Source organism: Peromyscus leucopus, chromosome 18 (genome assembly GCF_004664715.2).
Source record: "Peromyscus leucopus breed LL Stock chromosome 18, UCI_PerLeu_2.1, whole genome shotgun sequence".
NCBI classification, from domain to species: Eukaryota; Metazoa; Chordata; class Mammalia; order Rodentia; family Cricetidae; genus Peromyscus; species Peromyscus leucopus.
In genome coordinates this window covers 30,942,210-30,967,975 of record NC_051078.1, presented here as the reverse complement: position 1 = coordinate 30,967,975, position 25,766 = coordinate 30,942,210, and positions in this window count along the sequence as shown.

The window sequence follows — 25,766 nt, the reverse complement described above, 5'->3', positions numbered from 1 at the left end:
CCATGACTTAAATTCTCACCTCTACATCTATTATTCTAAATGTTATATCTTGAACACCAATCTTTAGTATTACACTATTTTGAAAGTTCCCTATGCCAGTCTTTGAAAACCAAACCAAGTCATATTCCCACCTCAGTAAGCTTTCTTGAAGCAAATTCTATTTTTTTTTTACTCCACATTTTCCAGATCATGCAAGCTTAAACCCAGCTTCATCATCTAGTCTTTTTCCCTTCCACCGTCTGCCAGGCTTAAGATCTCCAGTGCTGGCAGGTCCAGTGGTAGTGAGTGATCATCTTAGTGATCACTGGTGCTCATCCATACCTTGTTGCTCATTTCAGTCACTAAAGAGATAAGGTGGAAGCTAACTGAGACAAGTCAAGAGACAAACTGTAGATGATATCATATCCGACTAAATCCAAACCAAATTGAAAATATTAAGTGGAAGATGTATTTATCACACTTAGGCTACCTACATCATAGCTTGGCCCAGCTCACCATGCATGAATGTGTTCAGAATGTTTACTTAAACCCACCTTGAGCACAGTCATTGAACACAAAATCACTTCTGTAACTGTAGCTAGAAGCTTTCCTGTGTCCCGCCCAGTCCCACAGCCACTTGGACCCAAATAAACTTACAGAGGCTTTTATTAATTATGAACTGTATGGTCATGGCCTATGGCTCAAGATTCTGGCTAGCTCTTATAACTAAACTCAACCCATTTCTATTAATCTATATGTCATCACACATTCCATGGCTTCACCTGTGTGCCATTATACACTCCTCCCTGGACAGCGGGATGGTGTCTCCCCTGCCTCTCCTTTCTCTTTTCACTATCCCCCTTGGATTTTCCCACCTGGCTCCATCCTGCCCTGTCATAGGCCAAACGGCTTTATTTATCAACCAATCAGAGCAACACATATTCACAGCATACAGTTAGATCTAACTGACTGAAGACATTATGGAATGTGGAGAAAACATGAGAAACAAAATAAACTGGCAACATAGAGTGCTGGAGAGTAATTTTTTAACATTGTCACATGGTTAAAAAGGAGCTGTAACTTAGTGCCACCAGCCAGCATGAGAGAATAAAGTACTACCTAAGCCTAGCCTGGAAAATGATCAAAATTCAAAATGCATATAGCTTTAACAAAATCAGCATCAAGAAGTTGTAAGTAAGGGGAAAGGGAGGGGTCTATACAGATGACTCAGCAGTTAAGAGCACTGGTTCTTCTTCCAGAACAGGATTCAATTCCCAGCACCCACATGGCCACTCACAACCATCCATAACCCCAGTTCCAGGGGATCAGATGTCCTTATCTGGCCTCCTTGCTCACCAAGCATGCATGTAATACATAGACACACAGGCAGGCAAAACCCCATACACATAAAATAAATCTTTTCAAAATATGTGAATAGGACCATTGTTAAGTTAGAGACAGAAAGAAAAAATGGAACCATGGATAATAGTCACATTTGGAGAGCAGGCACTGGATCCTGAAAAGACAAGAGAGGTTAATGAAAAGAGAGAAGGGAAATATCACTTAAATGAAAAGAAGAGGTAAACATTTAGGAAGGTCAAGGAATATGAAGATGGGGATATCTTGCTGGTTGTTACTGTGAGAAAATGTCCCATGAATTTTTAAAGCTCACAAACTAAGGGTCATAGAAAAAAAAACCCAAAATTATTTTTTATTCTATGTGATTGATAATTAAAATCAGTCAAGATTTGATTTTACCATTTCACCTAACTAAATTTCCCCTCCAGAATGCGGCTTTTGTTCCACATTTATTCAAATGACTCTCGTGGGTTTAAAACAAAGACAAAGGGACTTTGCAGTTTGGAACCTATCTTCTCAACTAAAGACCTACCATCTCAACTCGTTCCTAGCAGATGACACTCTCAGCTAACTTTCTCTTCTTGCTCACTGACAGATCACCTCACAGGCAAAGGAACTTCATGAAAGAAAGTGAGAAATCAGGCATCCAGGCAGTAGGACCGTGACCTGTCCTCAATGCGTGTGCTAGCCGTTTGGAACCTGGGGCTTATACAGGGACGCTTGGCTCAGTCTGGGAGGAGGGGACTGGACCTGCCTGGACTGAGTCTACCAGGTTGAACTCAATCCTCAGGGGAGTCTTTGCCATGGAGGAGATGGGAATGGGGGGTGATCTGGGGGGGGGAGGTGTGGAGGGAGAAGGGGTGCGGAGGGGGGAGAACAAGGGAATCCATGGATGATATGCAAAATTAAATTAAATTATAAAAGAAAAGAAAGTGAGAAATCACAGAGCAGGGCAGGTAACCAGGCTGGGGTTGGGAGCATAAAGATGGATGACTAAATTCAAACCAGGGGGATATAACCCTGTTGACAAGCCATGGGTAGATCAGGAAGGAAACATACCTTTAGGAAAGAAAGAAAAGTTTCCCAGATGAGAGCATGTGAACTGAGTCCAATATCTGGGTGACAGTCAGAGTCCTGGGACTCTGGAGTTTTCGCTTAACCCCTACAGTCTCAGTTTTACATATCTTAAATATTTAGTCTTTTGAACTTCCAAAAGCCGTTGCGTTTCAGGAGTCATTTTTATGATTCTTCTTCATAAAGATGACATTATTAGTGTTTGTCCTTGTTTCATGCTTTTTCCTAGCAACCAATAACAGATCCAAAGTTCATAGTGTGTGTGTGTGTGTGTGTGTGTGTGTGTGTTTGGCACTTCATACATTGTGCTATTAACTATTTTCAGAAATCTGATTAAACTTTAGACCCTCCGTTTAAAGCTTAATATGTTTTACTGTCGCCAATAAATTAGCCCTTGATATAAATGTGAGCCAAATTTTCAACATGAGATGTACTTGCTGTGCTGGCTATTTGCAGCTCGGGGAATCCATTTTCACCGCTCAGGGGCTCGCATCACATAGGTGGGTTTTGTACTATTTTAAGCACCTCCACCTATCTCTGTTGTGATTACAGTGATTAAAATAAGTATACTTTCTAAATGTTTGAAGGAACTTAATAACATTGTTCCAGAAGCATCTGCTCAAAGTCACTAGACTGTGTTTACAGCGCGCGGAGTAGGCAGCAGTATTCCTGAGAATTGAATCACGCCACTGACTGGGTGTTGGTTTTAGACAGCAAGACCGGTCATTTCTGAACACCCTTGCCAGTCAGCATTCCGAAGGAATCGGGAGCAATAGCCTTGCACAATTGCTTCCTTTTTTTCAAGAACAGTGGGAGGAAAATCTGAATTTGCCATGTGTTGTCATAAGTACACAATTAATTCTACGTTAGTCTGATAATATGTGTTGAGACAGCAATTCTAAGATTATTTAGTCATCCTCTGATTTGGTGGCCATCACCTGTTCATGGGGGGGGGGGCTTATTGCTATCTTACTGACTTAAGTGTTGAATTCTCTTGAAATCTGGTGCCAAAGAGGAAGCCCTTTTTGAGAATTTGGGAGGGATAATGTTTCAGGGTCTGTACAGCAAGTTAAAGATTCTGTTGATTAATTTCCGGAAGTCAGTTTATTCACAGCAAACACTAATTTCTTCCCCACATCAGCAGAAGCACTTACTCCACCGTGGCATGCATGTGGGTCAAATTCAGGACAGCTTAATCTAATTCTGCAAATACAGATTGAGCTCACTTCATCTTCATTGCGCAAGGGCAATATGGAAAGGCAGACACAAGTGATAGACCCTGTGCCCTCACACAGCAGATCATCCTATGAAAACAGATGGACAGCTAGCTATAACACTGACCAGGATAAAAATCAATCTTAACACAGGGACACCAATTCTAAAGAGAAGAGAAAAAACACCGAGAATCAGCAGAACCTTTTAATCACTGGGTATCACTTGGGTTTTTTAATAAGTACCATAAATATTGATTTTTCAGTCGAGCATTTTGAATGACCAGAACAGCACTGCTGATTTTCTCAGGTAGTATATTTCCCTTGACACGCCATCAACCTGTGTATTCTTTGCCCAGCAACTGAGCACTTACTGAATGTGTCCTGTGTGCCAAATCTGTCACTGGAGCTGTCGCAATGAATGTGATTCAGTCCCGTCCTCATGGCGATTATTCTTGTGGGTAAATTGAAGAAAGAAACAAAAACTAACAGATCAGTAGATCTTGGAAGTATAAGCCTGGAGCAGATCAAGTCGAAAAGGCAACAGAACACGTACAGCGGCTGAGTCTTCATAGGAATAAGAGACAATATTGGGCTGGAGTTAACAGGCCACTCAATTCGAGGTTTCTTTCCCTTAGGCTGCGCACTGGAACTTACACCTGGCAGGGCACAGCTCACAGAAGCAAAGATACAGGTAAGTACCTGCTACCCTTAGCATATTGCTCACCCCTCGAGAAATGTCCACAAAAGTCTCTGTGATTGGTGGAAAGAAAATTCTGTGTCGAAGCATCCAAAACCCAAGGTTCAAAACCTTAGGCAACGAAAGGGGCTGTAGCATCATCTATGAATCCACTGATGCACCATGCCAGAAATTCCTTCTGGACTCCAATTACATACCACTTAGCTACACCGTCAGGTCTACGGCAGACTGAACATGACGCACCACAGAGGGTGAAGAAAGGGTTCCTGAAGCATTACAAATTGAACAAACATGCTTATCGCCATCACTGTCTAAACCCAGCCAGAATGACAGTAGGGAACATTTAATATATATATATATATAATTTATTTACTTTTATTTTATGTGCATTGGTGTTTTGCCTGCATGTATGTCTAGGTGAGGATGCCAGACCCCCTGGAACTGGAGTTACAGACAGTTGTGAGCCGCCGTGTGGGTGCTGGGAATTGAACCCTGATCCTCTGGTAGAGCAGCCAGTGCTTTCAATCACTGAGCCATCTCTCCAGCCCTCATTAAAAGCTAGACTCTATTTTGTTTCTTTTTTGGTGGGATGGCTTTTGTTTTTGTTTTTGTTTTTTTGAGACAGGGTTTCTCTGTGCAGCCCTGGCTGCCCTGGAACTTGCTCTGTAGACTAGGCTGGCCTCGAACTCATGGAGATCTGTCTATCTCTGCCTCCAAAGTGCTGGGATTAAAAGTGTGTGCTACCAAAGCCAGCAGGGACATTTTAAAAATATATTTTAAAAAAATGAGAAAACAAAAGACTAGATAGAAAAGACAATAGTTCAAAAGGTTTATCAGCCAATTTTTAGAAAATGGTAACAGGGTAAAGAAGAGTGAAGAGACACATACTGGTAGAGAATAGCAATAAGTAGACCACACTCAGCAAAGTACAAGAAAGCAAGCATCCAAAAGCTGAGTGTAAAGACGAGGCATTACACAGAACACACGAGAATTCCCATCGAGGATGAAGTGCCCTAGTGCCTGAGACCTGCCTCAAAGAGGGTGTGGGGTGTGCAGGGTCAGCGGGAAAAGGAGGAGACAGACATGATCTGCCAGTGAATCAGGGCATCTGCCAGCATATTTATTAAAAAAAGAAGTCATCTTTTGAACTCTATAGGATTAAGTGGGAAAAAGGAGGTGTGGGAGCTGGGGTGCAGCTTGAGATCAGGGGGTCTGGGAAGCTGGCATTGACCTTGACAACAGGTACCAGTTCTATGTTAGTGGAAGGGCCACAAGTTCCTCCTGCTTAAGAATAAGACAAGAGATAAGAATCTGTCTCCCTTCTTAGCAATCAGGAACTTTCTTCAAGCCCCTGAGGAAATGGGACTTGTGTAAATGCCTGACCTTGGAAAAAGGACTTTCTTGGGGTGAGGGTAGAGGGGAGGTCAAACATAGAATATTGGAGTTTCTTGTATGACTTAGTTTATCCAAGTAGCTAAGGCTTAACAGTGAGCTTTTAGCTAGACTAATGCCACTGTGAACCTGAGTAGACCTTAGGAATTTATAAGTCCTGATTATCAAATATCAAGCATATGTTACTCATGTAAATTTTCCAGCAATTTGATGTTAACTTGTATAGGTGTGGGTAGAGTTATTATGCTACATGATTCCATGGTGGTGGGGATTCTTCTCTAAGAATTATTTTGTTTAAAGAGGCTATCGTTATACACATTTTCACCCTTCACCAAAGCCTGAACAAAATCTCCCAAGAGGAAAGACATAATAGTGAGAATCATTAAAAATGAACATGAAAAGGTGCTGGAGAATTATGATACACAAAGTTGAAACGCTGGGACTTTGTCAAGCAGCAATGGTCACAGTGCTCTTTTCCCTGGTCACTGCAGTGTGTAGAAAGTTAGACTTGTAATAAAAGGATATTTCCTTATTTCCAGGATGCAATATCCCTGTCTATGAAAAACAACTAACCCATGAGAAAGAAAGAAAAAAGAAAAAAACCCTCAGGGAAGTGATATTTGGATAGGTCAAGTTACCCTGCAATGAATCTCCTCATTCAACCCACGCCAGCTACACCCTCAACATGCACACCCACAAACACAAAATCACAAAGTCTTCTAATCATCTTAAAGCTTTTTACAGCGACTTACCTCAGGATAAGAATAGACAATTAAGACTTTAAGAAAAGCTAGTTCTAACAAAAACACCGAGAAATTGAAGCAAAGAAACCAAGGGCATCTGAAAGAAAGAAATAACACAGGGAGTATGCTTTGAGTCTAAGATAATAAACAAAAAGAAAGCTGGCCACATATTCTCAAAGATGTTGTTAATCCCACCGATGGAGAGTAAAACCACTAACACAGTTTAAAGCCAAATTTGAAGCAAGTTTTAATTAAACACTGGCCAGGTGGATAGGCTCTGGCCAGATCCATACCCAGGTTCCTGGGAAATGGCCCAGAATCAGTTTGCAGCGGCTTATGAAGGAAAACCCATCATAACTCATTTCATTTCCCAGCAGGTCCAATCAGGGGCAAGCATACATCCTGACATACCTCCAGCCTACATCCAAACAGGGACAAGTGTACATCCTCACGTATTTCCTGCCTGTGAACCTCCCACCCACATGTGATCAAGCACATCTGGTACAGATGGGTCAAACAAACTTGTTTAGGGGAGTGAAAACATGTGACTTGTTATCTCCCATTAAACAATAGCCTCCAGCATTTCAGGAACTACCTGTCTTTAAGCAAGGGGCCTGTAGATCAGAGGCATTTTTTTGTTTCGTGGGTCTCTAAGCCAGAGTGATTAAAACTTAAAATGTAACTTTGGCTCTCACAATATTCCATCTGTAAGTTAAAAATAGGTGAGTGTTTAATGGAGCATTGAAAGAATGGAAATCAACTTTGAAAATCAAAATCATTGAACTTTTGAATAAATGTTTAGAAGGTACTTAAAAAAAAAAAACCCAGCAGACAAAATAAAGAGCAAAGCTCCTTTAAAGATTAAAGGAGAAATTAGGGGACCTGACCTTTAAAAATTAGGAGTTCAAGAAGAAATGACTTACAAAAATGGGGGAGAGAGATTATCAATGAACGCACACACAAACACAGGCAGGTAAAATCAATGAGTTTCAGTTAGGCATGATGGCACATGCCTTTAATCCCAGCACTGAGAGTTCAAGACCAGCCTGGTCTACAAAGTGAGTTCCAGGACAATCAGGGCTACACAGAGAAACCCTGTCTCAGGAGAAAACAAAAAAACAAAAAACAAACAAACAAAACATCAGTGAGTTTCTTGACTTTTCTCCCCAAGGGGAAAAATGGAATGGAATGGGAAGGGGAAAATAAACAAGACAAGAGAAAATAGGCTATACCATAGTGATTTGGTTAAAGGACTCCAAAGATTCCAGAAAAAAAAGGGGGGGCGGAATTAGATCATACACAAAGATTAAGATAACAAAATGGCATCAGACATTTTACCTGTATCTCTGCAATGTGAAGACACTGAGGTCACTGATGCCTCTAAAATGTTGAAGGGAAAAGATAATGCTAACACGCAGTTCTATAATCAGATGAACTATTCATCTAGATTGAGAGGTGAATAATGGTATATGAGGCAGTAACAACCACTGAAAAGTTGTCAAAACATACATGGGGGGTGCAGCTTAAACAGTATATAGTACTGGAGAAATAGACAGCTACATGGAAAAGAATAAACCCTGTTTCTTATCCTGCTCAAAATCCAGTTCAAAGCAGACCAAAGACTTTAAGTACTCAAACTGAAGCTACAGAGGAAAAAAAACAGCAAAACATAGATGCAGACATAGGTAAGAGGTTTTTAGAATAGACTCTAGTAGTGTAGAAAATAGGAAATAGCCCCAAATTAACAAACTAGATTGCATGAAATTCAAAAGCTTCTGGATAGGCAAGGGTAGTTGTTACAATTCCTAGCCACGCCCCCAGCTACATGATTGTGTGTGGGCTGGCAAGATGTTTAGTCATCCCAGGGCCTTATGTCCTAGGTAATCTGTGCACTGTGTGATCATGTAATTTGCGCACAAAGTGATCACGTAATCTCTGCGCACACATGGCATTGCTGCGTAAACTCATATGCTCATGTGGGGGGGAACCTATAAAAGCAGGTTCCACTTGTCGTCCCCCCCACTCCTTCCTGCACGATCATTCCATAGGCCTATGCACACCCCCTTCTGTTTCCTTCCCTTAATAAACTTTTGTAGTGGGTTTTGTTGTACCTTGTGACTTTTCTTGCACGGCAAACAGCACTGCTTAATGAATAATATTACATCTTGCAAATAATAACAGTAGTCATCATAGTGAACAGACAGCCTACAGAATTGGGGGGAAGGGAGTGCTGCAGAATGGGGAGGCTACACATCCAACATGGGATTAATATCTAAAATCCACATAGAACTTTAAAATGTAAATGCTAATGAACTGACTCCAAGGTTCGCAAAGGGAGAAAGACAATTCCCAATGAATATTTGAGTAGGTTCTCAACATCCCTAAGCCAGCAGGGAAATGTAGATTCAAACTGCATTGAGACCCTGTCTTGTCTCAGATAGTAGCTAGCATTAAGAAAAAATATAACAGCAAGTGCTCATGTAGACGTGGGGAAAGGGGAAACCTTATATATCATGGAGATGTGAGGTGGTAAAGCCATTTTAAAAATCAGTGTTGAGGTTTATTTTTAAGTGAAGTATAGAAGTATCATACAATCCAACTACATAATTGCTGAGTGTACACCTTCAGCTCTCTAAGTCAGCAGACCACAGATCCTTGCGCTACTCACAAGAGCCGCAATATTATGGAACCAGCCTAGATGCCCATCAGTAGATGAATGGATGAAGAAAAGTGGTACAACGCACTGTGCAATTTTATTTCGCTGTAAAGAAGAATGAAATTATGAGACACGTAGAGAAGAAACGAAATAGATCACTAAATTAAGCAAAATAGGCTAACTCAAATATCACGTGCATATATGTGCCTATGAGATACAGATTTGAGTGTGTGTGAGAGAGAGAGACAGACAGACAGACAAACAGACAGACAGACAGACAGACAGACAGAGAGACATAAAAATAAAAAGAGAAAAAAAAGCTGGACAGTGGTGGCACATGTCTTTAATTTCAGCAGAGGTCAGTGGATCTCTGTGAGTTCGACGCCAGCCTGGTCTACAGAGTGAGATCCAGGATAGGCTCCAAAGCTACAGAGAAACCTTGTCTTGAAAACCAAAAAAAAAAAAACAAAAAAAAAAAAAAAAAAAAAAAAAAAAGAGTAAAGAAATCTAAAGTGAAGGAGAGGAAAGGAAAAAACAAGACTAGTCAAATATATTTGACTGAAAGCAGGAAGTGGAGACCATTTGGGCAAGGAAGGGAATAAGCAAGAAGAGAGTGTGTGTGTAGGAGGAAACTGGAGAGGACAAATAAAAGCACATCATGATATATCTGTGTGAAAATTATTTCTTGGTATGCTAGCCAAGACATTAACTTAAAAGCATATAACACTGGTTGTTTTCCTGAAAATCGCCACTGAAATGGGTTCCGGTATTGGAATGTTTGGTCCTCAGCTGATGGCATTGTTTGAGATGTTTAAGAGGTTGGACCTTTCTGGAAGAAATACATCACTCCTGGGGGTGGGCTTTGAGTGTTTATAATCGTACCCTCTTCCTGTTCATTCTCTGCTTTGGGGTTTGTGTGCTCTCAGCTTCCTGCTCCAACTGCATGCAACAGCTTGCTGCCAGGATTCCTCACCATAATGGACTCTTAGACCTCTGGAACCTTAAGCCAAAATAAACTCTTCCTTTTGTAAGTTACCTTAGTCATGATGTTTTGTCACGGTCACAGAAAAGTAGCTAATACAAGCACTAATACCTGTGAAAATAGTAAGTACATTTCAGAAGGACACAGCAGTTAAACACATAGGCAGCATGGCTTCTATTGGACTTACTACCAAAGTCATCAGTTAAGGCCACGGCCAATAAAAAGTTATCCACGTTCCTAGCCTGCCTAAGTGGAGTTAATATGGAACTACAAGAAAGGATACATAACCAGATCTCTATTCTGAAAAGAATAGTCTGGTAATCTTGAGAATACTAGGTAAAAGAAGAAAAGCATTCATGGTTGGGAACCAGTGCGTGTCGATCAGTGTAGATGTGGACCTGATACAGCAGCAATGCAATCACAGGCAGTTTCAGATTTAGAATCCCACTGTATGTCTGAATGGATCTAGACATTCAAGGAAAGCGTCAAGATTGACACCCCAGGGCACTCACCACCTACAACATCTGTGGAGGTTTGAAAGAAACTGGCCCCAAAGGAAGTGGCCCTACTGGGAGGTGTGGCTTTAGGGACTTGTTAGAGGAAGTGCATCACTGTGGAGGTGAGCTTTGAGGTCACATATATGCTTAAGCCACGCCCAGACTATTTCCAGATGCCTATGAGTCAAGCCGTAAGAACTCTCAGCTCCTTCTCCAGCACTGTGTCTACGTGCATGCAGCCTTGCTTCCTGCCATGATGATAATGGGCTAAACCTCTGAACTGTAAGTGAGCCACCCCACCTAAATGTTTTCCTTTACAAGAGTTTCTGTGGTCATGGTGTCTCTTCCTAGCAGTAGAAACCCTAACTAAGACAATGACTTTTCAGTGTGAAGAGAAGGACGTGGAGAAAAGACCAGGCCAGCTTGGGACCTGTTAGGTTTTCATGACCTTATGTGCAACTTTCTTTCTAATCCATTCATCTATATTCATTCTCTTCTCTGATTGGCACTGCACCAACACTTCCCTGGACCACGCGTTAAAACACATGTGACCTGCTGAACACACGTTTGAATAGTTCTAGCCATGACAGTCTTACAACTTTCGATTTGGCTTCTTTCACTTAAAATATGCTTGAGTGTGACTCTCTGTTGCTCCATCATCTTTATAGTTATCATTTTAATAGCCACATAATACCAGTTCAGATGATACTTTATTTTACTAACTACTTCTGCTGTTGTTGACCATCCAGGCAATTTCTAATCTTTGAACTATTTTATATGAATAGTAAAAAAATACTACTATTTATTATTTACCATTTTTGGCAAATACTGCTGTAATGAAAATCTTTGTGCACATATTTTTCTCTTTTTTTTTTCTAGAATTTTGTGTTTGTAGGAACTAGGTGATAGTATATTTTTCTTTAGCCCCAAAGAAATGCTGCAGTTCAAAAACATACGAATGGTTTATGGCTGCCTTTGGTTTTGCACAGACTCAGGAACATGGTTTTCATGCCAAATCTGTCCCTCTTGGGCTCCTCTCTGCTCACTGCTACCACATAACAAATAAGGTATTGTGTTTCACTAGACCAAACTCTTCTTACTCCAGGCTCTCCCACTATGTCATTACAGACCTGCAGAGCCAGCCAATGGATGCTTCTATTGGATGAAACAACTGAACTATCTATGTGGCTTCGGCTCTAGTGTCCCTAGCGGGGAAGAAACACACTGGTCTACAGAAGACCTAGACTCTGAACCACGGGCAGCTTGTCAGCAATTCTAGCTTGCACCTGTAGCCAAAGATCCTTCTCTGCTCATGTCTAGACACTATACAGTCAAGGCATTCACGATCAAGAATCATACATAAGAAGAAGATAAATAGAACCATTCAAAATATTGGTGTTTCTTATTGAATTCTGACTTTCCTACATTGCTCTCAGAAAATGATGAAAAGCATGAGCCTTGCAGTCAGGTTTAAGTTGGATTCCCTGGAAAAGTTTGCAATGCCTCTGGATTCTTCAACTTTCTCATCTCTGAAATGTATATTCATATATGTAAGGACTTAGAACAGCACACAGTTCAAGGCAGACTACATAAGGATTTAATCTTGATATTATGCTCACAACTCCAAGGAAATTAGCAAGGGCCTACGAAAGGCTTAGCACCTACTATGACAACAGTTCTCAACCTATGGGACTCAACCCCCTTGAGGAGTCAAATGACCCTTTCACAGGGGTCACCAAAGACCATTGGAAATATCAGATATTTACATTATGATTGATAACAGTAGCAAAATTACAATTATGAAGTAACAACGGAAATAATTACTGTATTAAAGGGAATCAGCATTAAGAAGGTTGAGAACCACTGTACACAAAGATCACTAGACAAATAGAGTTTATGTGAAAGGCATCTGCTGTAGTTTGGATACTGAATATTCAATGAGGCCTGTCTGTTAAAGGCCTCATTTCCAGGGTGACACTCTTGAGAAGAGGGAGATCTTTAGCAGGCAAGACCCAGTAAGAAGTCCTAGGTCACTGGAGGTGTACACTCCAAGGGGACTATAGGATGCTGGTCTTCTCATTCCCTTTCCATACCCAGCTTGGAGGTGAGCAGGCCCATCTCTGTTATGAACTCCCTGCTGTGATATGCTGTCTAATCCCAAACCCAAAAGCACATCTGGCTGGTCATGAGCTGAAACATTCAAAAACTGTGAGTCAATACAAGATTTTCATTAATTTGATTGTACTGACATCTCTATCCACATTAGCTTTTCAACATCACCAGAGGCAGGTATTATGACTCCATTATAAAGACGAGTACACAGAGGTAAGACAGGTTTAGACACCTGCCTACAGTCTCAGAAAAGCAAGGTACTAGAACTGAACCCTGGAAATATAAGCACAACAGTAACTATTTGTTTCATTTTTAATTCTGCATTCTCCAACTTTATTACAGAGAGGAGTGATAACAGCAACGTTCTTGAACATAATCAATCTTCTGGGGTTCTCTTGAAAATATGGCATTTGATTTTCAAACATATGCCCAAAGTGCACATGGTTCCCAACTGTGCTAAGCAGTGAGACATTAAAATCCTTCAGCGCTTATCTTCCTACTTTTTCCTGGCTATGGTCTATCTCTGACTTAGTAGCAACTTGTTTTTATCTGGAATTCTGTGCACTCACCCACGGGCAACAGTCCAACAACTTGAACACTGGCATTGAACGCTGCAGCTGCCGTGTCAAAACCACGACTGTCTGTCTAAAACAAGCACGCCCTCTTTTTGTCATACTAGTCCAAACCCAGAGCCTCACACATGCTAAGCAAGCGTTACTTTATGTATAAAGTGTTACTGTATGTATAACTATTTGTAATGTAGTTTACTGTCACCAAACTACATGCCCATTCCAAGCCTTCCTATATTTAATTTACGTTGGCCACCATATCTTGTGTTAGGGCCCCTGAAACAAGATACCAACTTCTACAAACACTTCCCATTAACCATTACAATGTTGGAAGTTAACCAAAGTCATAACAGCAGCCTGAAAGTTGGAACTATTTACATCCAAACTTATCAAGAGCTCTGCATTTTCATCAGGACCATAGTAATTTTTGCTGTGTGGGTACTAAGTCTTGGCAATTTTCAACATTATTTCCACATTCAATTCAGAAAGCTAAACCAAGAATCCAGCCCATTACTTCTAATGGACCTTGACTCTTAAACAGACAAGACGACGAGACTTCTCTCAAATAACTAAGACCAGTGGCTGCTACAGATGCCTCTTAAATTACCTGTGTCCTGTTTGGCTTTCTGGTTTTCAAGTCAAATCAATACAGTTTGGATTGTGTTTAATGTTTGCAGTTGAAAGGGGCAGAGTTAGACCATGCCTAGGAACATGACCTTACTTTGGGCCCTAATCCCCTGGGTCTACACAGAGAGATGAGATGAATTAGACCACACGGCTATCTCAACACAGGGAGACACAGGGTGCACTCACTCCCAACCACTACATCTGCAGCCTCTCTGAAGCAACAGAAAATTCATGGAGCAGAGGAGAGAGGCTAACAAATTAGCTGATCTTTGCCGATGAGATCTTTCAGCTGCTGCTGCAAGGAACCAAAGCTGAGTTCCAGGACACTAAAAACTATTTACAGCCTTCTACCTCCCACTTCGCTGGGCACTTTGAACTGCATCCAAATTGAATTCAACACATGATCTTTTTTTTTTTTTTCTTCTAATGCCATTGTGAGTTAATGGCTCTCTTAATCTCCATCTTATCTCTCAGCTCTAGTCTATGGCTGTTCCTAACTCTTAAAGTGTCAGATCAAGGGATATGTGACCTCAGTAATTCTTTCAGAGTTTAAGACTGATAAGAAGAGGAAAAAAAAAAAAAAAGTCCAGTGTCAAATAAATGATAGGGTGTTGTGATGTTTTAAGTTTCAGAATGTGGAAATTTGTTTCTTAAGGAAAAAAAAGAAATCAACTTTGTCCTGTGGTCATCCAACAAATCAGAAACAGTGGGAACGAATGTGTAGGTCAATAGTCACATGCCCAGCAATGACCTCTTTGAATAAGATCATGGACGGCTATGCTGTGTCTATGAGTTCTGAGCTATCAACTCACCACCGGTGAGGGCTGTGCCTTGAGGATGCTTGGTTTCTCCTGCTGGAGATACAAAAAGGTAGGAAATGCCGTCAAGAACAGAAAAATGGCTGGACTGAGATCATTTTGGAGGACATGGCTGCCTTTGAAGATAAAATCTCAAACTGCAGGAATACACTTGGATTTGAATGAGAAGGAAGAGCGGGAAAAGAGTGAAACAGCATGTCTGCTTAAAATGTACAAAGCCGGAGCTGGGGAGTTGGCTCCGTGGTTGAGAGCACTTGGTTCTCTTGCAGAGGACCCAAGTTCGATTCCCAGCACCCATATAACAGCTCACAAGGGGCTAAAACTGCAGCCCCAGGAGATCTGTCAACCCTCTTCTTGCCTCCTCAGACAGAAGGCATGGAGGTGGAGTACACAAACACACCTACAGGGAAGACACTCATGTGCACAAAATCATAAAATATATTTTTTTTAAAAAAATGTGCAAAGCCTTGGATCAACCCTTAAGATGGAAAAATGGGGTGTTTGTGGGGGGGGGTCAAGTGTGATAATGTGATCCCACCACTACCCTACTAACCCCCACCACCACCACCCCCCACCATTCCCCCACCCTCCCCACGTTCATCCCCCTACCCCATGGCCAAAAGGAAAATACTAAGTTATCTGATGCTGAGGTTTGCTGACTCAAAAAGATCTGTCTGGTGTCCCATGTAGGACTGGGGACAGGGAAAGTGGCTGAATACCCACAGAAATGTAGGAACCATTTGCAAACACTCCCATGACTCAGAGGAATGGTGTTGCAGGGCACATTGGACTCGGTCAATGGCAGTGGGAGAAGAGAAGAGAGAGAAACTCATGAAAGATTAAGGAGGCAGAAAGGGCAGGTTTTAGTGGCAGATTATATATGCTCTTTGAGACGCAGGGAGAATTCTAGGAGAACTTTTTTTTTTCCACTTTATATCTGTGTTCTTTTTTCTACTCCAAACAGAAATGCATATAACCTCCCCCCAGAAAAATTCTTAGGTATTCCTGTAGTAGAATGTGGTGGTATTGTGTTCCCCAAAATATTGTACATGCTAATAAACTTATGTGGGGTCAGAGAACAGGACAGCCACAATATTAAACATAGAGGATAGGCAGTGGTAGCACATGCCTTTAATCCTAGCATTCCAGAGGCAGAAATCCCTCTGGATCTCTGTGAGTTCAAGGCCACATTGGAAACAGCCAAGCATGGTGACACATGCCTTTAATCCCAAGAAGTGAGCCTTTAATTTCAGGGAGTGATGGCAGAAAGCAGAAAGATCCATAAGGCATGAAGACCAGGAGCTAGCAGCATTTGGCTGGTTAAGCTTTCAGGCTTTCAAGCAGCAGTTCAGCTGAGATTCATTCTAGATGAGGACTCGGAGGCATCTAGTCTGAGGAAACAGGATCAGCTGAGGAATTGGCAAGGTAGGTAACTGTGGTTTGTTCTGCTTCTCTGATCTTCCAGCATCCACCCCAATAACTGGCCTCAGGTTTGTTTTTATTGATAAGACCCTCTAAGATTCATGCTACAGTAGAACATGCCTCCGACCAGAGCATTAAAACATACTCCCTTTACTTCACCTCTACTAGCCAGGAAATGTGTTGTCAAAATTTATTGCTATGATTTGTACTGCAAAACCAGAGAAATTGTTCTGAAATATAAAATGGCACTTCAATATTGAATAGAAATTTTCAGTCTGTAAAGTAATTGACAAGGACCAATCTCTCCCACGTCTAATAAGACTCATAAGTTATGATCTTTCCTTGGTCACACAACAGAAAAGGCACAGACCTGAGGGGAGTCAGTACTTCAAATATAGTGATATAAGTAATAGCACTTCTTAAACATTTGCTCTTGGAGCATTTGAAAAAATCATGAGAACTCCTGATTTTCCCTTTCTGCACATATGTACAATAGGCGAATCCTATTTCTAGAAAATTCACAGGGCTCCTGAGGTCCTGAGGGACTACTTTAAGAGTCTGTGGAAACCAGATCAGCAATCAACACCTGTGAGAGGTAAACCTTGGTTCTATCCATTGCAGGCAAAACTGGGGTGGAGGCAGGAATGGGAGACAAACGAATAACAAAGCCTTGGGAAAGGCAGTATGTAAGAGACAAAGACAGGATGCACAGGATGAGGCACCACAGCCAGGAGGCACCCGGGATGTGAGTGGCATCACTGAATGAAGGAAAGAATCACTTTCTCAGACGAGACCGTCGGGGTTGGAGAAAGCAGAAAGACAATTATAACTAGAAGATAGCTTTGGGTGTTGGCAGAAACTTACTGTCTATTGCCCCAGGTTCATTCTCCTGCCCACTGGGAAGAAAGCACTCAATTGCCTCTGTGAAGCCAATCCCCATCTTCATCATCCGCAGCTACACAACATGTGGGAGGTGTCCAAAATCTTTTGACGTGAGCCATGAGTAAAGATGGGCACTTAAACTCGGGATGGCCAAGGTGAACCTTGGGGCTTGATTGGCGATTCTGGGACACAACGCTCCAGGGGGAATAAGGAAGCCAGTGGCTTTAGACTGATGGCCACATCTCAAGACTGGCAGCCAGGAAGAAACAAGATCATTAGTCACCTTGATACACAGCGGCATTAAACCTTCCTTAAAGCTGGATTTCTTAATGGACTTTCCAATTCACCAACTCATTTACGGCACATGCTGATTCCACTCACTTGGGACTCTAACTGATGGGACCTCCGCAAAACACTCAATAAAATAATCGTGAATGAAGTAAGAGCTCAATCAGCTGTGGAATGACTGGGAGCTCTAATTTGTTAACTCGGAGGGTACCCTTTTTTTTTTTCTGTAGCAGATGGATTGTAGTGATTTAAAATACGATAGAAGTGTTTTTCTTTTTTGTTTTAAATTCCTTTTCCTCACAGGGGCTTTGGGAAATGCTTAAGAACAGTGTATTCTTTCCTGACTCCTCCTATTCTAGGAAACAGACGATGGAGGCAAGGCTTCACAGTGGTTCACTGCCAACCTCACCACCACCACCCACACACAATGTAACATGGGTTACTGAACCATGATCATGTTTTATTGGCTACCTCTTGTATAATATTAGAAGGACCAGCCTTAAGATTATACATCCCAGGGGCTCAGGAGAGAGAACTACGAACAGCAAGGACTATTTTCAGGCTTTTGGAAATGCTTAAGAACAGTGTATTCTTTCCTGGCTCCTATTCTAGAAAATTCATGATGGAGGCAAGGCTTCAGTAGTTCAATGCCACCCCTCACTCCCACCCCACCCCCCACATACACAATGTAACGTGTCTTACTGAGCCATGGTCATGTTTTATTGGCTACCACTTTCTCTTCCTTTTATATGCAGCCCTGCTGACTTTAGATCCCCTTATACAAACAACCGGATCTACACGTTTTCCTAAGGAAGTTCCCTGTCCAAAACTCCTCATCTTCCTCCTACTCTAGGAAAACTCCATACTAACATCTCTTGGTTTTCAATATTGCCTACTTCCAATCGGTCTGTACACAGCACCCAGAGCAATCTTCCTTTAATATAAGGGAGACCACATTCAGAAATGTCCAGTGTTTTCCTCTGGGTTTAGAATTAAATGTTTATTGTAGCAGCTTTGAAAAATCACATTAGACTCTATTTTTATAAGCTGAAAAATAGTGCCTGGCACACAAAAGTTAAGGGTTAGCCTCTTGATAGTTGGCTCTTCTCTCTGCTTCAAACGACAACCTTCTCTCACTTTGCTTGGTGAAGTGCACACACCTTCAAGACTGCCTTCAGCTGCTCCCTCCTCTTTTCTAAGCAAAAAAATAGCCTCTCGCCCCTGTTCCCCTACAGCCGCATCCATACCTCTGTGATGAGACCCTGTATGGCAGTCCAGTTACTTACTGCTCACCATGATTGGAATCTGGAGAACTTTATGTACCGAACACAGTGTCAGTCATTGTCTGGCCAGTGCGTTCCACTAAAAACTAAGTTCATGTTCATTGTCTCCTTGACCATGGGTTCATGCATCCTAAATGTTACCAGATGTCATCTTTCTGTCACACAACACACATTCCACAAGCTTTGACTGCAACTCTCTATTGTGATGGATTGCTGGCCCTGCTAGTTACATTTTCGTACAGCTTCTCACAAGGGGGCAAAAGTGAATGCACTGTGCTATCTGTCACCAATGTCATCGCCATTTTTGCTGAAGAGACCCTGAAGTGACCTATATCTCTTGGGTGTGGATTATAAGGAAAGTGTCTCTGTAGGGATTTGAGTAATGCATTCACTACATCTAAAATTGATTTTTTTTTTGTCACCTATTAAAAAGGAAGCAGGGAGAGCAGGGCAGTGGTGGCTCATGCCTTTAATCCCAGCACTCAGGAGGCAGAGGCAGGTGGATCTCTGTGAGTTCGAGGCCAGCCTGGTCTACAGAGCGAGATCCAGGACAGGCACCAAACATTTCAGTTTGAGAGAAACCTTGTCTTGAAAAAAACAAAAAAAAAAAAAACAGCTGGGGAGGAGACTCAGTTGATGACAGTCTGAGTTTGGATCCCTATCACCCAGGTAAAAATCTGGACATGGGAGCATGTGCCTGGTTGTGGCTAGTTTTAGGTCAGCTTAACACAAATTGGAATCATTTAGGAAGCAGAAACTTCAATTGAGAAAGTTTCCCCACCAGATCGACCTGTGTGCAAAACTGTTGGTCATTTTCTTAATTGGTGATTGATGTGAGAGGGCCCGGGTCACTGTGAGTAGCAACACCTCTGCTGGTAGTCCTGGGTTCTAGAAGAAAGGCTGAGCAAGCCTTGGAGAACAAGCCAGCAAGCAGCACTCCTTCATGGCCTCTGCACCAGCTTCTGCCTCCAGGTTCCTGGACCACAGGAGTTCCTTCCTTGATTTCTCTCAGCAACTGGAATGTGGCCTGAAAGTTGTAAGTTGAAGTTAACTGTTTCCTCCCCAAGTTGCTCGTGGTCATAGTGTTTTACCATACCCATAGAAACCCTGACCATGATATACTTGTAATTCCAATGCTAGGAGTCAAGGACAGGAAGATCGTGAAGGTTTGCTGGCCACACACACTAGCCAAGTAAGTGAGTGCTAGGTTCAGTAAGAGACTTGTCCCCAAAATAAGGTAGAGATAACCAGAGGCAATAGCAGGTGTTAACCTGTAGCCTCCACCTGTTCTCGAATCATCCATGTCTGAACCTGAACATGCCTGTGCATATAAATATAAACATATATACATGCATATGACACACATAAACTTTCATATTGACTCTATGTTGAAGAGCTATCTTTGATATCGATGATTAAATAAAATGCCCCATTAAAATCAAGTTCACCTATTTACTTTGATGTGGCTATTTTAAAAATGATAAGTGTGTATTTGATTTACATTATGCTTCTATGTCTTCAGAGCTGGAAAAGACCTGTTGGTTTCCTGTGTACACACAAGCATGACCTCGGGGCCGGATGCCAAGAACACCTTGAAGAAGGGCATCTCACACAGCGTTTTCCATTCTTCTACCAGGGATTACAAGGTTTTTTTTCTATTCTAGACTCATGATACCTGTTACACGGTCAAGAAGCCGAGGCCACAGTAAAGGCAGAACTGGGGTACTACGTTCATTAACTGCTCTCCCACTAATCAAATGTCTGCACTCCTTTTCACTTCCGGCAAGTCCTAGAAGACCTATGTTCCTGACTGCTTCAAATTATTTCTGTTGGGAACCTCTGCTCTGGCTCCTCTCCTCCCATTCCAGACCCCACCTTTCAGAAAGCCTGCCAAGGGCCGGCTTCTCCCCCAGAGATGCTCAAGACCACACCTACAGGGTATTTAAACTGCTCCCCTAGAGACCCATCATGTGATGTCTCCTCTTCCCATGGGACCACCGGGAATGCTTTGCTCACATTAAACCTCAACTTATTAATTTGGCCTGATCTGATTTATTGCATCAGCAGAGAACCCCAATATCAGGGTACAGAAACCTTTCAATTTCCAGTTCACAGAAGAAAATTATCTTGTGTATGTAAATGCATCCAGTGAAAATGCCAAGTGCTGATATGATCATGACAGAAGTAGGGAAGGCCACGTTTTTTGTTTTTTTTTTTTTTTTGGTCCCCACCCCACCCCACCCCACCCCCTGACCAGGCTGGCCTAGAACACGTTCTTTCAAGAAAATTGTTAAATGTTCGCTGATGCAGACACTTCTCCATGAGCTCTCATGAGACCTGCTCTTGAAGCACTTCTTTCTTACCCAAAACTGAAAAGAAAATCTAGTCATGTCTCTAAATTTGTCTATTGGACTTAGACATAAAAACCAGCTCCTTACAGGGTCAACACAAGAGTAAGGACCCAAAAGAGAGGAAAAACAGTGACTCTGTGGCCTGAGCCCAGGTGGCAAAATATAAGCCCATAATGACAAAAGACAGGGTCTTCTCGGCTGTCACTGCAACTCCAGTGTGGAGGAATTACAATTTTTAATTCAAACGTAAGCAGAGGAGCATGCGGCCTCGGAGCTGCTGAGATCCGAATCCCCCACAAATGCCCATTGTCTGTCACCACGACCATTATACAACAGCTCCCTGGGCACTGACGAGAGGAGGTGAAGGGTGGTCAGAGATGATCGCGCATTCCAAGTGTGCCTTCCTTGGTTTTTGTGTATATATATATATATTCTGACAAAACATTGCATTTCTCTCTTTCATTGATTTACTCAATAAGGTTTTAATAATATTGCGACATACAGGGGGATACACCTGTGAACCAAGTTCTAGCCCCCATCAGACTTTGCAATCTAAAAGAAACTCTAGAAATTCCTTGGAAGAAGCATATTTTCCTCATGTTTTATTACTACGATGAGACACCGTGACCAAGGCACCATGAAGAAAAAGCAAGTCGAGAGAAATTAGAGTAATAATTTATAAACCATGTTTTTATCAGTGACAAATGGAAGATCCGTAAGAAGAGGCAGTAAATGTATGCATTATGCAACCATGACTTGGGTAACAACAGAATGTGTTTCCTACAGTGTCTCCTGGCTTTATTTCTATTTTTTTCCCCTAGCTTTATTTTTAAGTGAAGTTCAATACTTGGCATTTTCTCAGCTAAACTTTTCATATCTATGTAGATCAGTCAATAGCACTTTTTTGGGGGGGAGGAGAAGAGTGTCTGAGCTTATTTCCTATCAATGTAAAAACTTAAATTGGGGTTTTCTAAAAATAACTTTCCCCCTGAAGCCGCAAACCTAAGCTAACATCGCCTCCAGTAAACATAAAATGCACACACTGAGGGGCATTCACGCTGGATGTTTTCCGGGTGTGACCAAAAGACTGTGGGGAAAAAAAAATGGTAGGAAAATATCTTCCACATTTTTCCTTTGCTTCCACCCCAGAATAGGAAAATATTCACATGGAGAATCTTCAGAAACCCCAAAAAAGTTTTTTTAATGCCTAATTTTCCAGCTCTTCACATTTCTAATAATGGTGGGCCTGGCAGGTTCTGCCCACGCTTTCCAAACATTCCACAGACCACTAAAACGACGTAACTAGAAGTAGGTCTAAATAACTTTTGGATAGATGACCCAGCGCCCTGCGGAGGCATCTGGGAGACCATCCTTCTCTAAGGGGCCTATAACTTCAGGGAATCACACATGTGCCCATTGTGATTCACACCCTTTGGGGGACATTAGATGGCACTTTTTCCCTTGGGATGGGGAGCTGCAATATTGGAACAAGAGAGAACAGACATGAAGAGATGTGTCCATTCAGGTTCTCTGACCTTCCCTGACCCCTCCCTAATCACATGGTGGGTGACCACATGATTTTTTTTTTTTTTAAGATTTTTTTTTTTTAAATTTCCTTATGGCCCCATTGTCTCCCTTCTGTAAAACTACTTGTGATTTTACTCCTTAAACGGGGCCCAAGACTGTCCATGCAGAGGCCACATCACAGCTTAATACTGGGCACAACAGCATACTTTTAGAAATATAGAAGTTCTAAATGTTAGTTCTGACCCACCCCTTGGAAACCCGCCCTTTAGAAACCCACCCCTTGGGGCCCCCCTGCGTCCCGACATAAAAGCCTGATTTAAGGAAAAACCCCTCCCCTCCCATTGTCCTCTCTCTCTCTCTCTCTCTCTCTCTCTCTCTCTCTCTCTCTCTCTCTCTCTCTCTCTCTCCCCCCCCCCTCCCCCTTCTCTCTCCCTCTCTCCTTCTTTCTATCTTTCTCTATCTTTCTATCAAATAAACCCTCTCCATGTTGATGCAGCACCTGGGTGTGAGTGACTGTCCCTTCATGCACTGCAACTAAATCTGCCTAGCATATTTCCCTCCCTCTTGGGACTCCCTGGTCCAGCCAGCTAGGAGTCCCACACCTGCAGTAAAATAACACTAAATCCGTTGTGAAAAAATAATCCAGGTGACTTAGAAGCATCCACACAAATAAACCTGAGCTCAAGATGCACTGAGAGCCACAGCACTCTGGAAACTCAAGTCCATAACTGTGCAACCATGACAAATCTAAAAAGCTGTGGATATGCCAGGCAAACATCACTGCACACCTCTCTATTGGTTCTTCATTTTTTTCAAAATTTAAAAATAATGTCTGCTGTGGGATGTCTTTCTGTATGCTGTGAATATGATTGGTTAATAAAGAAGCTGCTCTGGCCTATAGTGAGTCAGGGTATAGCCAGGCAGGAAATCCAAGGAGAGATACAGGAAAGAAGAAAGACAGAGGAAAGACACCAGCCTGCCACCATGGAAGGAACAGCCAGATGCCAGCAGACTGGTAACGCCACAGCCACATGGCAACTTATAGATTAATAGTTATGGGTTGAGCTGGGCAGTGGTAGTGCACGCCTTTAATCCCAGCACCCAGCAGGCAGAGTTCCAGGCCAGCCTGGTCTACAAAGCAAGTTCCAGGACAGGCACCGAAACTACACAGAGAAACCTGTCTCAAAAAACTGAAGAAAAAAAAATACTTAGGGGTTGAGTTAAACTATAAGAGCTAGCTATCAAGAAGCCGGACACAGGCCATACAGTTTGTAAGTAATATAAGCCTCTGTATGTTTACTTGCAAGGAAAGAAAAAACGAAAACAAAGAAGTGACCAGAGCGAACTTGTAGGCCTTTCAGGAAAGGGAACAGTAGGTGTGTGGAGTAATACAAGCGGGCTTGGGTTAGAGGCGGTAAGATACGGGAAAGTGAAGAGGAGATATTTAGGGGGCAGTTAGTGGAAGGAAGGGGTGATTTCAGTGAGTTTGTGCAGAACATAGGTCAGATAAGAACCTCCCACCTTCCGGAACCAGGTTCCTTGGAGCTGCCCACCCCCACCCCCACCTCACGTTCAACGATTCAGCGACGATGAATGCATCGCCATCATTAAGATCAATGGACACATCGCTGCTTTGGTAGTTTCCCTATGCGCGCATGCTCCGTAATCCCTTCTCGAAAGCTCGCCATCAGGACCTGGCCTGCCACTGTCTCTCTCCTTGCTCAGAGACAGGCATTTTACATTCCCTTTGATTTTGTAAAATTCCTTGGCCAGGATACTCTCTCCTGCAATACCCTTTCAGGGACCCTGTCCATGCTGTTTCCCGGTCCCTGGGGAGGCGATGCTTTTCTGCTGCTGTAAGGAAGGGACATTTTTCATGGAGACATGGCTTATTCTAGGAATGAGGGGGTTGGTGGGGGTGGGGCAGAAGCCTTTCTTGCATCTGCTGTTACTCCGTGCTTTGAGCTGAAATCAATCAATTTGCCAAAGCAGTATATTTCACAGTGGCCTGTCACGAACTCATCCAATAATTCAAGTACAGGCCGGAATTATGAAGACCCAAAGCTGAGACTTGCCCACCCGATCCTCTTGCTCTTAATAGTCTCTATGGAAGTTGTGGCAAGCTCCAGACAAGTGGGGCTGGAGAGATGGCTCAGTGGTTAAGAGCACTGACTGGTCCTCCAGAGACCCCGGGTTCAATTCCCAGCACCCACATGGCAGCTCACAACTGTCTGCAATTCCAGTTCCAGGGGATCCAACACCATCACACAGACATACATGCAGGCAAAACACCAATGCACTAAAAATAAATAGATTTAAAAAAAAAAAAAAGACCCAGACAATCAATGAGTTTTATAGGTAGTCTCTCAGAACACAACCCCAATGAAACTTCAGTGACAGGACAAAAAAAAAAAAAAAAAGTCCACCTAAACACAGTCATATTCTAAAACAAGTAGTTAACAGCATGGAATGCACATGAAGAAACTCTGCTTCAAAAGACTTCTTTAACTTTGATGGTATTTCTCCATTGTTTTATAAAAAATACTATATGCTGTGACATGAATTGCTAAACAGTCTTATTAATAAAAAAAAAAAAAAAAAACCCAGAGCCAGATATTAGGGTGAAAATTGAGAGATCAGAGAGCAAGCCAGCCACATCTTACCTCTAGGAAATCCTCAGCCAAAGAGAGAGCTACTTCCTGTATCCTCACGCCTATATCCTTTCTGTGTTCTGCCATCTCACTTCCTCTTTCCACCCAGCTACATCACTTTCTTCTTTCCACCCAGCTCTGTCACTTCCTGTCTGTCTGTACAGACCTCCAGACTTTTATGGTTAGTGCTGGCATTAAAGGTATATAACACCATGCCTGGCTGTGTTCCCAGTGTGGCCTTGGACTCACAAAGATCCAGACGGATCTCTGCCTCCCAAATGCTAGGATTAAAGGTGTGTGCTACCACTGCCTGACCTCTATGTTTAATATAGTGGCTAGCTTTTTCCTCTGATCCCCAAATAAGCTTTATTGGGGTGCACAAATACAATATCACCACAGTACACTTTCTATCTGAGCACTCCACTCAGACCCAAAGCTGAGGTTAGGAGATACAAACCATCCCCTTAGGTCTCGATAGTGAATGGCAAAGACTCCAGAATGCTTCCTTGTCAGAAGCTGTGGCCATGTGGCCCTGCTACCCCACGGCTGTGATGCAGGTAGTCTTTGAACCACATAAAAACTACAGTGATTAGTACCATTTCCTGAATTTCTTTTCTGGCTATTTTTATTTCTTTTGAAAGAT